The 14,321-nt window shown below is 35.5% G+C and overlaps 2 non-coding genes across 2 annotated transcripts; both read right to left on the reverse strand.

Annotated features, from left to right (window-relative positions):
• Nucleotides 1-3,455: 3,455 nt before the first annotated feature.
• Nucleotides 3,456-3,562, reverse strand: LOC126010499 (U6 spliceosomal RNA). The gene has a single exon (XR_007496525.1). It is a non-coding gene; the product is annotated as a U6 spliceosomal RNA (small nuclear RNA).
• Nucleotides 3,563-7,167: 3,605 nt separating this feature from the next.
• LOC126010074 (small nucleolar RNA SNORA51) lies at nucleotides 7,168-7,300 on the reverse strand. Its single transcript, XR_007496212.1, has one exon. It is a non-coding gene; the product is annotated as a small nucleolar RNA SNORA51 (small nucleolar RNA).
• Between the last annotated feature and the right edge of the window lie 7,021 nt (nucleotides 7,301-14,321).

Below are 14,321 nucleotides of genomic sequence, written 5' to 3' on the forward strand. Positions count from 1 at the left end.
TTGATCTGCGTCAACTCATGGCCAGTTGGCACGTACACAATGTATAGCTCAATTAAAGGACAGGCCTGTTATAAAATGGCAGTTTGCTACAAGATGGCTGTGCTTATGCCAAGACTGTGAGGGGGAATCTGGCTCCCTACACTATAATCATTTTGGTTTCTCCAAAAGTTCCATATGTATAGTCTCTACTCTTTGCACATCTCTCTCAGAGGTCCTGTTATCACTCTCAATTTTCAGAAACAAACAAACAAAATGAGCTCAATAAGTAGTTCAGGAATCAGAGAAATAGGACAGTTGGTAAGAGTGTTTGCTTTATATGAGACTGACCCAGGTTTGAACCCTGGTATCACATATGGTCACCTAAGCCCCACAAAGAATAATCCCTAAGCAGACAGCCAGGTATAAATTCTGAACATCATTGAGTGTGACCACCATCACCCCCAAAAAGTAGTTCAAGATCAATGAATATAAAATAGTTGAATTGAGATTGGAAACCAGGTGTCTGGTCCCAAAATGTCTTCACTTCCAGTGATTCCTCTATGAGTATCAAAGGACATGTTTTTCCAAATTTTTCATATAATAAAAATATAGAAATCAAAGAAAATACATAAATAATAAAATTTAAGCTCATCTTTATACAAGAATGATCATGTATTTCTATAATTTCTTATCTTAAACTAAAAAGTAAAGTAAGTCAGAATATATATATATATATATAAATGCATTGTTGCTTTTACACTTTTAGTTGGGCACCATATGTATAACACTATTAAGTAGAGTTTCAAGCATACTATGGTTTCATACCACCTCTTCCACCCTTGTTGATGTCTCACACTAATGTCTTAAGTATTTCCACACAAAACAATTGGCAAACTCAATTCCATAGGATGCTTTTCGGGATCAGTAACTCTTATTATTTTCCTTTGCTATGTTTGTAATAAAATATTAATTAATTTATGTGCAAAATATTATTTAACAAGTTATAGCCTTGGGGATCATAACATAATGATTCAAAGAATCCCTAATTTTCTGAAATAACCATATTGCCCTAGAGCTTATTTACACTGGACAAAAATGCATTGATTAATGGCACAACAAATGCTTATTTCCTACTAATAGAGTTTCTAATTATTGAGAGAATAATTGTATTTTTGTCCACAGATATTTGGCATGATATTGGCAAGCTTCATTTTTAATAAAATGTTAAGATTGCATCTTAACAAAGTCCCACCTTAAGTCTAAACAATAAATAAAGTACATGAACTATATAATTATTCACTGCTTTATTTTTGGTTGGAATTCCTGACTCAATCAATTACCTATGATTAGGGAAATGAAATACAGATGTTGACATAAGCCTCCAGGGTTACTACTAAGAGTAGACACCCCTTCTAAAACACTTAGCCTCAGAATAGAGAAGAGCAAGTTTCTCAAAAGAGAATTCAGTATTCAATCAAGATTTGGATGTTCTCTCAATAACACACTACAGTACCATTAAAGATTTCTGGCCAATGGTGGTGCAAGTGGTAGAGAGTATGCCTTGCACACGCTAACCTAAAACAGTTCTAGGTTCAATCCCAGGCATCACAGATGGTCTCCCAAGCCAGGAGCAAATAGCCAGGAGTAACCCCTGAGCATTACTGGTGTAGCCCAAAGAACAAAAAAAAAAAGATTTCTGGCCAAAACAATGACATGAATACATAGATATTACTCTAATTAAGCAATAATTTACTACTAATAAAATATATAATCACATCAGGTCATAAATATAAATTTACTAAGTTAAAACTGAGTACACACTTTACTTGAACTCTACCAACTGTTATGAGATAAATTTGGTTATACTATATTTTATGGACAAGGTAATTGAGATACAGAATATTTCAGCAATTTTCCACTAGTGAAAAAACAAGGGAGGGCGAATGCCTGAGTTGCTTCTGTAAACTATGGAAGAGTGCCATCTACAGGACAGAAAAATTGAAGGGAAAATTTAAATTGGAACATAGATAAGGCAAGATTCATTTAATGAGCACTTATTGAAAACTGACTAATGTAGACATTAAATTGGGCATTGACAGTATGGTACTAAGCAATGAACTGAAGAAAAGTCAACCCATGACTCCAGTCTGCAAACTGTGACCAATCTCTACTTCAGTGATGCTCACAAACCTCTCCTAATCCATCACCTTTATGCATGTTATTTCTTATAAGAAAAGGATTTCATATCTTCATTCTGTGTATGTATGGTCAATGACCTAGTATTATATTAAATTACCTAGTATTATATCCTTAAGATGCATGATTAATCATTGCTGCCTAAAGTTTAAACTATTTGTGCCTCTGTCAACCTATAGATCAGAACCACATAGACCTAGAGTTGGTGAAATAGACAAAATCCTTCTCTACCCATTATGGTGAGTCCCCAGAATTTTGTTCTAACCTTCAATCCTCTTTAAATGATCTCAAATTGGACCAACCCAATTCATGCTCTTACGAACTTAAACTTAGAACTCAGGGGCTGAGAGGATAGTAGGACATCTGCCTTGCATGTGGCTGACCTGGGTTTAATCCCTGGAATCCCACTTAGTCCACTAAGCACTACCAGGAGTAATTCCTTGGAGCAGAGCTAGTAGTAATCTCTAAATATCACCAGGTGTGACCAAAACAAAAATTTTTAATTTAAAAATAAAAATTACATAATCTTAGAACTGAAAATAAAGATTTTACAAGTTTATTTTTGTTTGCTGCCTTTCTTTGAATGAAATACCCGTAGAAATGTGGGAAGTATGTGATGGCTATCTTGCATCATATATATTTGTGGATAGGTGAAGCCAGTCTGCATAGTTGGAGAATATAACTATGAAATTTGGGGAAACAGAAATGAGAGACTAGAAACAGACTACTAGGTTGAATAAAGATGCAGATTTAAAGTTCTCAACAAATGTATGCTTCACATGAAAGAGGCTCAGGTTTTGTTCCCAACACAGCAACATCTGTCCTCCAAACATTGCCATAAGTGACAGAAAACACAGACTGGGAGTAACTCCTAAACACTACCAGATATGGTCCTAAAACCAAAATTTATGAATCAATAAACAAACAAATAAATACAAGGTACTATATAATTTTTCTAAAACTTTTCATTTATTGATTTCTAAGTCTTAGCACTTTCTAAGTCCTAGGTATATACTAGGTATATATGCTTTCATTTTTTTGGAGGCATCATTGTATCCTATAAGTAAGTAGAGATGTTCTGCCAATTCATGTTGGTTTCTGTCAATTACCTCAAAAAGTAAAATTGCAAAAGATTTATTTTGCACTTGCCTCTGAATCATTTTCTCTCTTTCCCATCTCCTTGGGCATCCTTTTGTTCAAGCAATCATCTTTTAGTTAGATAGGTACAATGACCTTCAAACTTGTCTTTTTTTTTTTTTAGGAACGAATACAGTATGTTTAAAAATATGGAACTCTTCACGAATCTGCGTGTCGTCCTTGCACAGGGGCCATGCTAATCTTCTCTGTATTGTTCCAATTTTAGTATATGTGCTGCATAAGCGAGCACTCAAACTTGTCTTTGTATGTACTTTCTTGTTCAAGTCAATCTTACTTTAGAATATTTGTAGATAACCTAATGCCAGTCCTTTAAAAATTTTTAATAACTTCTCCTTGTTTAAACAAACAAGTAAAAAAGAGATGGGGTCATAAAGATAGAAAATACAGCTTTGCACACAGCCAACCAGAGTTTGATCTTCAGCTCTTCATATGGGCCTCCAATCCTGATAGAAATGATCTCTAAGACCAGAACCAGGTGTAATGCCTAACTAAGCACTGCCAGGTGTGCCCCCAACAAACACACATACACAAAAAGCAAAAAATGGGTAATGTTTCACCTATACTTTGCAAAATTGGTCCTTATATAAGCTTATGAAATGTTTTTCTGCCAGCAGAGATGCTTCAATAATTATCTTTTTTCATAGAACAATCATGAAGAAGCTGGAAAAAATAATTCCCGGCTATAGCTCTTAACAAATGAAAACGGTCAGTTAGTGAATATATTCCTTCATTGTCTCATCCCCATAAAACATAAAAATTTTCAGGCATTTTTTTCCACTACCTACCAGAAACCTGAGAGGTTCTCCGTTTTCTTCCCTTCCTGTTTCATCTTCCTCTTCTTTGATGTCTATTTCCTGTCTTCCAAATAAACCATTTGTACTCAGGGAGAGAAACAAAAATTTAACACAGACTGCATATACCCCAAGTTACCAACTAATAACTATAATCTCTCTTTGTTTTACAATAGTATACACATTTTTTTCATTGCCCTTTAGCCCACTCCAGAACTCATTAAATCTAGGGTCTTATTCTAGCTTGTATTCAGCTAGACAAAAGATGAAATAAATTTAAATGAGTCAATAAGTCAATATATGATTATTGTTTGTGACAACTCTACATAGTATATTATCCAAAATAAAATTTCTGTCACACAATAATTTGTACCAAGAAAAGTTGCTCTTATGCAACAAAGAAATTTATGTGCAAAAGCTCCTCAGCAAATATTTGACTCACTTATACTTTCTGGAAAACTAAAAATGAATCAAGATGAAAGACACAAAAGAAATATCTTGTCAATTTTGGCAATACACATGTGTGTGACTATCACCTTTAAAATTTTGACAAATGAGTCTATAAAATTATTTAGCCAAAAATACCATTACTGTGTTGCTTGAAGTATAAAAAATATACACATAAAAACTAAAACAATGAGCAGCCAGAGCAATAGTACAGTGGATAGAACACTTGACTTGCACAAGATGGGTATGGATTCAATCACTTCCCTACAACTTATGGCCCTTTGAATCCCACCAGGAATGATCCCTGAGCAAGGAGTAAGACCTGAACATCTCAGGGTGTGGCCCCAAAAAGACTTAATGAAGTCAATTTAAAAATCAAAGAATCTTCAATTTGATACATAAAAAAGAAAAGATAAAAAGTAGATATGGAAATATCTATATCAAATCAATTATAATCCAATAATAAAGAAACAACAGTAAATATTTTATATAGAAAAATCTTTGCGATTCATTATAAAAAAATAATTCATAAAATTATATCATATGGGGCCGGGAAGGTGGCGCTAGAGGTAAGGTGTCTGCCTTGCGAGCGCTAGCGTAGGACGGACCGCGGTTTGATCCCCCGGTGTCCCATATGGTCCCCCGAGCCAGGAGCGACTTCTGAGCGCATAGCCAGGAGTAGCCCCTGAGCATCAAACGGGTGTGGCCCAAAAACCAAAAAAAAAAAAAAAAAAAAATTATATCGGGGCCGGGCGGTGGCGCTAAAGGTAAGGTGCCTGCCTTACCTGCGCTAGCCTAGGACGGACCGCGGTTCGATCCCCCGGCATCCCATATGGTCCCCCAAGCCAGGAGCGACTTCTGAGCGCATAGCCAGGAGTAACCCCTGAGCGTCACTGGGTGTGGCCCAAAAACCAAAAAAAAAAAAAAAAAAAAATTATATCATATATTTTAAAGGCAATAAATACAAATTAATGAATATTATGAAAACATAATTATCTGTTATAAAGTGTGTAAATTTATTAATGAGGATAATTTTATAACATTGATGAAAATATTAAAACATATATGCATCTTGGGCCAGAGCAGTGGCACAAGTTTAGGATGGACTATGGTTCTATCCTCCAGCGTCCAGAATGGTCGATCCTCCAAGCCAGGAGCGATTTCTGAGAGCATAGCCAGGAGTAACCCCTGAGCTTCACCAGGTGTGGCCCAAAACCAAAAAATAGATATAGATATAGATATAGATGTATCTATAAGATAGCTATAGGAGAAAAATATTTCGAACTGAAAATTTTTAATTAAATTCAGATTTAGTAAAATAAATAATGCCAAGTGAAGAAGGGAAAGCTTTATAACTTATTTTTAGAAGTTAACATTAAATCCTAGCAAATGTCAGAAAGAAAAATTATATACTAGTTTATTCTTGAATATAGACACATATGTTCTAAATAAAAACTAATAACTTAGCAATATACACCCTAACCACTAATCTTTTTTTACAAGGATCATTCAATATTCTTAGGAAATCATGTAAAACATGAAATAAATAAATTAATGAAAATATGTTCAACCACTACTTTACTATATATAAAAATGCTAAATATTTATTAAAATGCAATAAAATAATTATTTTTAATATTTTATTATTAACTAGTCAATAGCCAAGAAACCATTATTGGTACAAATGTTAAGAATTTTGAAAGTCAGAAAGAATAGAAACATATCTACAACTATTCTAATAATATAATTTGAGTGTGCTCAATATGATTAAAATAAAAAATAAATTAGAAACATGATTTTTAAAATATATCGAAAACAAATTACTTGTATTTGTAGCTAGTATCAGTGTCTAAAACTAAAAAATAACCAAATAACCAAAAAATTAAAACTGATGATAAACTTCAGAAAATAATCACATCAAATATATAACAATGTCTTAGTATTGTTGAAACGGTATCCACAACAAAATATTTTAAAACAAAGTTAACAAGCAAAATGTCATATTTATATGAAAAAAATATTAACCTTAAAAGAGACTTAAAATAAGAAATTAAATAATATTATTATGTTCTTGGGTGGGGAAGAAAACAACTATAATAATAAAAAGTGGTTAACATTTTTTCATGTTTCCCATTAGCCATATTCTCCTAAACACTTGTTAGTATTACCTCATTTAATCTTCACAGAAATCCCCTGAGGCAGTCCAATAATTAGTTCCATTTTGAAAATGAATAAACATTTTTAAGTACACACAAAACATTTACCGAGTAGATTATGTTCTAAACCATAAAAAATATCTCACAATTCTGAAAGAACTGGATTATACAAATTATGTCTGTGACTTAACAGAATTAAATGAAAAATGAAAAACAGAAAGTTATCTGGAAAAATCCCTGAACATTTCAAAATTAAAAAGCATACTGCTAAATAACTCACAGGTCAAAGCAGGAGTCACGAGAGAAATTGGAAGATATTTTTAGTTGAATAAAAATATTTTATCAAAATATGTGGGATCCAGCTAAACCAGTTCCTAGAGGAAAATACATAGCATTAAATGCTTAAAAAGACAAGAAAAATCACGAGTGAAATATTTATTTTTTGTCCCCCAATTCACAATACAGACCAGGCAAAGCACCTGGGTTGAGGTGTATATGGGGTGCATTTACTGCACCTCCTCTTTCTGTACAATCAGTGTAAAGAACACAGCCTGTGGTAAGAATTGGGAGGCCTTATCTTTTTTTTCTTTTTTTATTTTTTAATATATATAGATATAGATATAGATATATATAATTAAAATCCTTCACCAGTACAACATTCCCATGACCAATATCCCAAGTGTTCTTTCTCCCCACCCCACTCAGGCCTGTACTCTAGACATGCTTTCTACTTCCCTCATTCAGTCACATTTTAATATGATAGTTCTCAGTGTAATTATTTCTGTGACTGCACTAAACGATCCCTGTGGTGAGCTTCATGTAAGGAGCTGGACCCTCCAGCCCTCCTCTATTTTGTCTCTGAGAATAATTACACAAATATTTTTCATTTTTCTCAAAATCCATAGATGAGTGAGACCATTCTGTGTTTGTCTCTCCCTCTGACTTATTTCACTCAGCATAATAGATTCCATATACATCCATGTATAGGAAAATTTCATTACATCATCTCTTCTAATGGCTGTATAATATTCCATTGTGTATATGTACCATAGTTTCTTTAACCATTCATCTATTGAGGGGCATCTTGGCTGTTTCCAAAGTCTGGTTATTGTAAACAACGCTGCAATGAATATAGGTGTGAGAAAGGGATTTTTGTATTGTATTTTTGTGTTCCTAGGATATCTCGCTAGGAGTGGTATAGCTGGGTCATATGGGAGCTCAACTTCCAGCTTTTGGAGAAAACTCCATATCGCTTTCCACAAAGGTTGGACCAGATAGCATTCCCACCTGCAGTGAATAAGAGTTCCTTTCTCTCCACAGCCCCGCCAGCACTGCTTGTTCTCATTCTTTGTGATGTGTGCCAGTCTCTGTGGCGTGAGATGGTACCTCATAGTTGTTTTGATTTGCATCTCCCTGATGATTAGCGATGTGGAGCATATTTTCATGTGCCTTTTAGCCATTTGTATTTCTTTTTTGTCAAAGTGTCTGTTGATTTCTTCTCCCCATTTTTTGATGGGGTTAGATTTTTTTTCTTGTAAAGTTCTGTCAGTGCCTTGTATATTTTGGATATTAACCCTTTATCTGATGGGTATTGGGTGAATAGATTCTCCCATTCAGTGGGTGGCTCTTGTATTCTGGGCATTATTTCCTTTGAGGTCCAGAAGCTTCTCAGCTTAATATAGTCCCATCTATTTTTTCTGCTTTCACTTGTTTGGAGAGTGCTGTTTCCTCTTTAAAAATACCTTTAGTCTCAATGTCATGGAGTGTTTGACCTACATGTTGTTCTATATACTTTATGGTTTCAGATCTGATATCTAGCTCTTTAATTCACTTGGATTTTACCTTTGTATATGATATTAACTGGAGGTCTAAGTTAGCTCTTTTACAAGTGGCTAGCCAGTTGTACCAAGACCACTTATTGAAGAGGCCTTCCCTGTTCCATTTAGGATTTCTTGCACCTTTATCAAAAATTAGGTGATGATACATTCTCTGAGTAATCAAGCCTGTTCCACTGATCTGAGGGTCTGTCTTTATTCCAATACCATGCTGTTTTGATAACTATTGCTTTGTAATACAATTTAAAGTTGGGGTAAGTAACACCTCCCATATTTCTTTTCCCAAGTATTGCTTTAGCTATTCGTGGGTGTTTATTGTTCCAAATGAATTTCAGAAGTGTTTGATCCACTTCTTTGAAAAATGTCATGGGTATCTTTAGAGGGATCGCATTAAATCTGTATAAAGCTTTGGGGAGTATTGTCATTTTAATGATATTAATCCTGCCAATCCAAGAGCAGGGTATGGATTTCTATTTCCATGTGCCTTCTCTTATTTCTTGTAGCAGGGTTTTATAGTTTTCTTTGTATAGGTCCTTCACATCTTTAGTCAAGTAGACTCCAAGGTATTTGATTTTATGTGAGACTAATGTGAATGGGGTTGTTTTCTTAATATCCATTTCCTCCCTATCATTACTGATGTATAAAAAGCCCATTGATTTCTGTGTGTTAATTTTATAGCCTGCTACATTGCTATATGCACTTATTGTTTCTAAAAGTTTTTTGATAGAATATTTAGGGTTTTTTAAGCATAGTATCATGTCATCTGCAAACAGTGAGAGCTTGACTTCTTCCTTTCCTATCTGGATTCCCTTGATATCTTTTTCTTGTCTAATCACTATAGCGAGTACTTTCAGTACTATGTTAAATAGGATTGGTGAGAGCGGGTAACCTTGTCTTGTACTGGAGTTTAGAGGGAAGGCTGTCAGTTTCTTTCCATTAGCTTGTGATAGATGGCCTTGACTAGATTGAGAAAGGTTCCTTTCATTCCCATCTTGCTGAGAGTTTTTATCAAGAATGGGTGTTGAACCTTATCAAATGGCTTTCTCTGCATCTACTGATATGATCATGTGATTTTTATTTTTCTTCTTGTTGATATTGTGTATTATGTTGATGGATTTATGAATGTTAAACCATCCTTGCATTCCTGGGATGAAACCTACTTGATCATAGTGAATGATCTTCTTGCTAAGGCATTGAATTCTATTTGCCAGAATTTTATTGAGGATCTTTGCATCTGTATTCATCAAGGTTATTTGTCTGTAATTTTCTTTTTTATCTTTATTTAAACACCGTGATTACAAATATGATTGTAGTTGTATGATTACAGTCATATAAAGAACAACTCCTTCACCAGTGCAAGATTCCCACCACCAATTTCCCAGATCTCCCTCCTCCCCACCCCCCCCACACCTGTACTCTAGACAGGCTTTCTACTTCCCTTATTCATTCACATTGATATGATAGTTTTCGGTGTAGTTATTTCTCTAACTGCACTCATCACTCTATGTGGTGAGCTTCATGTCATGAGCTGCACCTTCCAGCCCTATCTCTCTTGTCTCTGAGATACTGTTAAAAATGTCTTTCATTTTTCTTAAAACCCATAGATGAGTGAAACCATTCTGCGTCTTTCTCTCTTCCTCTGACTTACTTCACTCAGCATAATTTTACTTTTTGGCTGTATCTCTGTCTGGTTTTAGTATCAAGGTGATGTTGGCTTCATAGAAGCTGTCTGGAATGTTCCCATTTTTTCAATTTCATGAAAGATCCTGGCCAGGATTGGTAGTAGTTCCTCTCGAAAAGTTTGAAAGAATTCTTTAGTGAATTCATCTGGTCCTGGGCTTTTCTTTTGGGGGGAGACATTTGATTACCGTTTTAATTTCCTCAATAATGATTGGGGTGTTTAGATATGCTACATCCTCCTTGTTCAACAGTGGAAGATTATAAGAGTTCAAAAATTTATCAATTTCTTCCAGGTTCTCATGTTTCATGGCATAACGTTTCTTGAAGTAATCTCTGATTACCCTTTGAATCTCTGCAATATCTCTATTGATATCCCCTTTTCATTTCTAATATGGGTTATCAAGTTTCTCTCTCTCTTTTTGAGTTTTGCCAATGGTCCATTGATCTTATTTATTTTTTCAAAGAACCAACTTCTGCTTTTGTTGATCTTTTGGATTTTTTTTTTGTTTTCCATTTAAACTTCCTTAAAAAACTGAAACTTGAGAGAAAATTAAACACAGAGAAAGCAGACAGAAAACAATGATAAACAGTAAATTAAAATTAAAACAGGAAAAGGAAGAGATAAAATTATTAATGCAACACCAACTATTTGAAAACAGTAATAAAGTTGATAAACTTCTCAACAGATGTATAACAGAGAAGAAAGTGTCTTTGTTTAAGTACAGGAATGTGGAGGTTAGTAGGTTTGAAAGGGTGAGGATAACCTGCCCTGGGTGTTTTTATGGAGCTTGAAAAGTTTTTTCTGAGACAAAAGTGAAGCTGATATCAAGGTAATAAAGGATAGTTTATAGTTTAGAATCTTTCCACAAAGACTAGGGACATAGCTCAAAGTGGGGCTAGAGTGTATGCCTGTTATACAGAAGTTCCAGGTTCTCAACCCAGGATCATATGGTGCCGTAGGCACCTCCAGGGTTTCCCTTGGTGGTCCCCAGTGCCAGTGAACTTGAGCAGTACTGGGTTTAGTGCAACTGGGCCAGCAGTAACCACTGGGTCCCCTGAATACTGTCTGTGATATCTCTCCACAAAGGAACAAATACACACACATGCACACACACAAACACAAACCATGCAAACACACACAAATTCAAATAATTTCACTTATAAATTCTACTGATCATTGTTAGAAATAAAAATAATTTCCACAAACTTCCAGAAAATAAGAAAGCACTTCTTCTTCCTTCTTCCTTCTTCCTTATTCTTCCTTCTTTCTTCTTCTTCCTTCTTCCTTCTTCATCCTTCTTTCTCCTTCCTTCTTCCTTCTTCTCCCTTCTTCTCTTTCTTCTTCCTTCTTTTTTCTTCTTCCTTCTTCCTTCTCCTTCCTTCTTCTCCTTTCTTCTTCTTCTTCCTTCTTCCTTCTCTCTTCTTCTCCTTCCTTCTTCCTTCTTCTTCTTCCTCCTTCCTTCTTTTTCCTTCTTCCTCCTTCTTTCTTCTGCCTTCTTCTTCCTTCTCCTTTCTTCTTCCTTCTTCCTTCTTCTTCTTCCTCCTTCTTCTCCCTTCTTTCTTCTTCCTTCTTCTTCTTTCTTTTTCCTTCTTCTGCTTCTTCCTTCTTCCTTCTCTTCTTCCTTCTTTCTTCTTTCTTCTTCTTTCTTCCTCTTTCTTCTTTCTTCTTATTTCTTCTTTTTCTTTCTTCTTCCTTTCTTCTTCTTTCTTCTTCTTCTTCTTCTTCTTTGGTTTTTGGGTCACACCCGGCAGCTCTCAGGGTTATTCCTGGCTCTACACTCAGAAATCACTCCTCACAGGCTCGGGGGACCATATGAGATGCCAGGATTCGAACCACCGACCTTCTGCGTGCAAGGCAAATACCTTACCTTTATGCTGTCTCTCTGGCCCCAAGAAAGCACTTCTTGATTCATTATTTGAGGTCATATTATCTTCAAATAATAAATACAAAATAAATTTTAGGGCCCGGAGAAATAGCACAGCGGCATTTGCCTTGCATGCAGCCAATCCAGGACCAAAGGTGGTTGGTTCAAATCCCGGTGTCCCATATGGTCCCCCGTGCCTGCCAGGAGTTATTTCTGAGCAGACAGCCAGGAGTAACCTCTGAGCAATGCCAGGTGTGGCCCAAAAACAAACAAACAAACAAAAAACAAAAAAATAAATTTTAGAGTTACAAATTTGTTGTTGTTTCTACAGTATATGGGGGCCACATCCAATGCTCAGGTGCTCAGGGCTTACTTTTGGTTCTGGACTCAGATATTTACTCCTGGAAGGTGCAGATTTATATGGGATGCCAAACTCCCTACCCACTGTGCTATCGCTCTGGCTCCTGCTATAAGATTTTTAACATAATTTAATAAATCAATATTTTTCACAAAATTAATTTGAAGACCCTGAACAAACTGGGGAGTTGAATCCTTTACTATATGAGTATCACAATCTAAGGGCTGATGAAATAGTATCTTGCTTGAGTTCAATCCCTGGCATCCCAGGTGTTCCATAAGCACTGTCAGGAGTGTATTCCTGAGTTCAGAGCCAGGAGTAATCCCTAAGTAGTGCTAGGTGTGGCCAAATTTTTAAAAAAATTTAAAATAGTGATCACTCATAGGGATTTTATTTTTTATTTATTTTTCCTTTTATTTTTGATTTCTAGGTCACACCCAGCAGCACTCATGGGTTACTCCTGGCTCTAAGCTCAGAAATGGCTCCTGGCAGGCACAGGGGACCATATGGGAGGCAGGTATTTGAACCACTGTCCTTCTGCATGCAAGGCAAACGCCCTACATCCATGCAATCTCTCTGGTCCATAAAAATAAATTTTATAAGTATCAATATATTATTCACATAAGATTTATCTCCAAAAACAAAGTTGATTCAACATTTTAATTTTAATTAGTAGGTATTGGATTAAGGACTGGAGCAGTGGCACTAGTGGTAAGGCATCTGCCTGCCCATGCTAGCATACAATGGTTCAATTCCCAGGCATCCCAGGAGCGATTTCTGAGTGCATAGACAGGAGTAACCCCTGTACGTCACTGGGTGTGACCCAAAAAACAACAACGACAAAAATACAACAAAAAGTAGGTATTGAATAAGAGAAGAAAAAGTACATGAACATTTTAACTAATAAAGAAAATCAGCCCACTTGGGAAAATTAATTAATGTTTGCTCCCACTAATTACAAGATAAAGTTTTTATACAGAATTTTCTAAAAGTCAGAATACAATAATGTCCTCTGCACTCCTATGTTCATAGCAGCACTATTTACAATAGCTAGAATGTGGAAACAACCCATATGCCCAAGAACAAATGAGTGGCTAAAGAAACAGTAGTATTGGCAAGAGAGATAGCAATAGGGCATTTGCCTTGCATGCCACCAACCCCGGGAGGACTCCAGTTTGATTCCCGGCATCCCATATGGTCCCCTGAGCTTGCCAAGGGCGATTTCTGAGCGCAGTGCCAAAGGTAACCCCTGAGCGCTGCCGGGTGTGACCCAAAAATAAAAATAAACTGTGGTACATCTATACAATAGAATAATGTAAAACTATTACAGAAAAAAATGAAGTCACAAAATTTGCTTATACATGGATAGATATGGAGGCTATTATGTTGAGCAAATGTCAGAGAGAGAGAAAGAGAGAGAAAGGGAGAGAGGGAGAGAAGCACAGAATAGTCTCATTCATATGTGGGATTTAAGAAAAATAAAAGACAATATAATAATAACAACACCCAGAGACAATAGAGATGAGGGCTGGATGGACTAGCTCATGATAAGAAGCTTATCACAAAGAGTGATAAGTGCAGTTACATTAGCAGCTGCCATGACAACGATAGAGAGAGAAATACAATGCCTGTCTTGAAGACAAACAGAAGGTGGTAGAAAAGTTGCACTAGTAAAAGGTGCGTATGCTGAAACTCAATTGCGATCATGTTTGTAACCATGGTGCTTAAATATATTATTAATTAAAAATAAAGAAAATTTGTTTATAAAAAACAACTATCTAAAGATTTTGAAAAAGTGTTCTAGAGAAATCAAAATAATAGAGAGATAAATATAAACAGCACTTATTAGACATAAA

This window comes from Suncus etruscus, chromosome 5, assembly GCF_024139225.1.
Source record: "Suncus etruscus isolate mSunEtr1 chromosome 5, mSunEtr1.pri.cur, whole genome shotgun sequence".
Lineage (NCBI taxonomy): Eukaryota > Metazoa > Chordata > Mammalia > Eulipotyphla > Soricidae > Suncus > Suncus etruscus.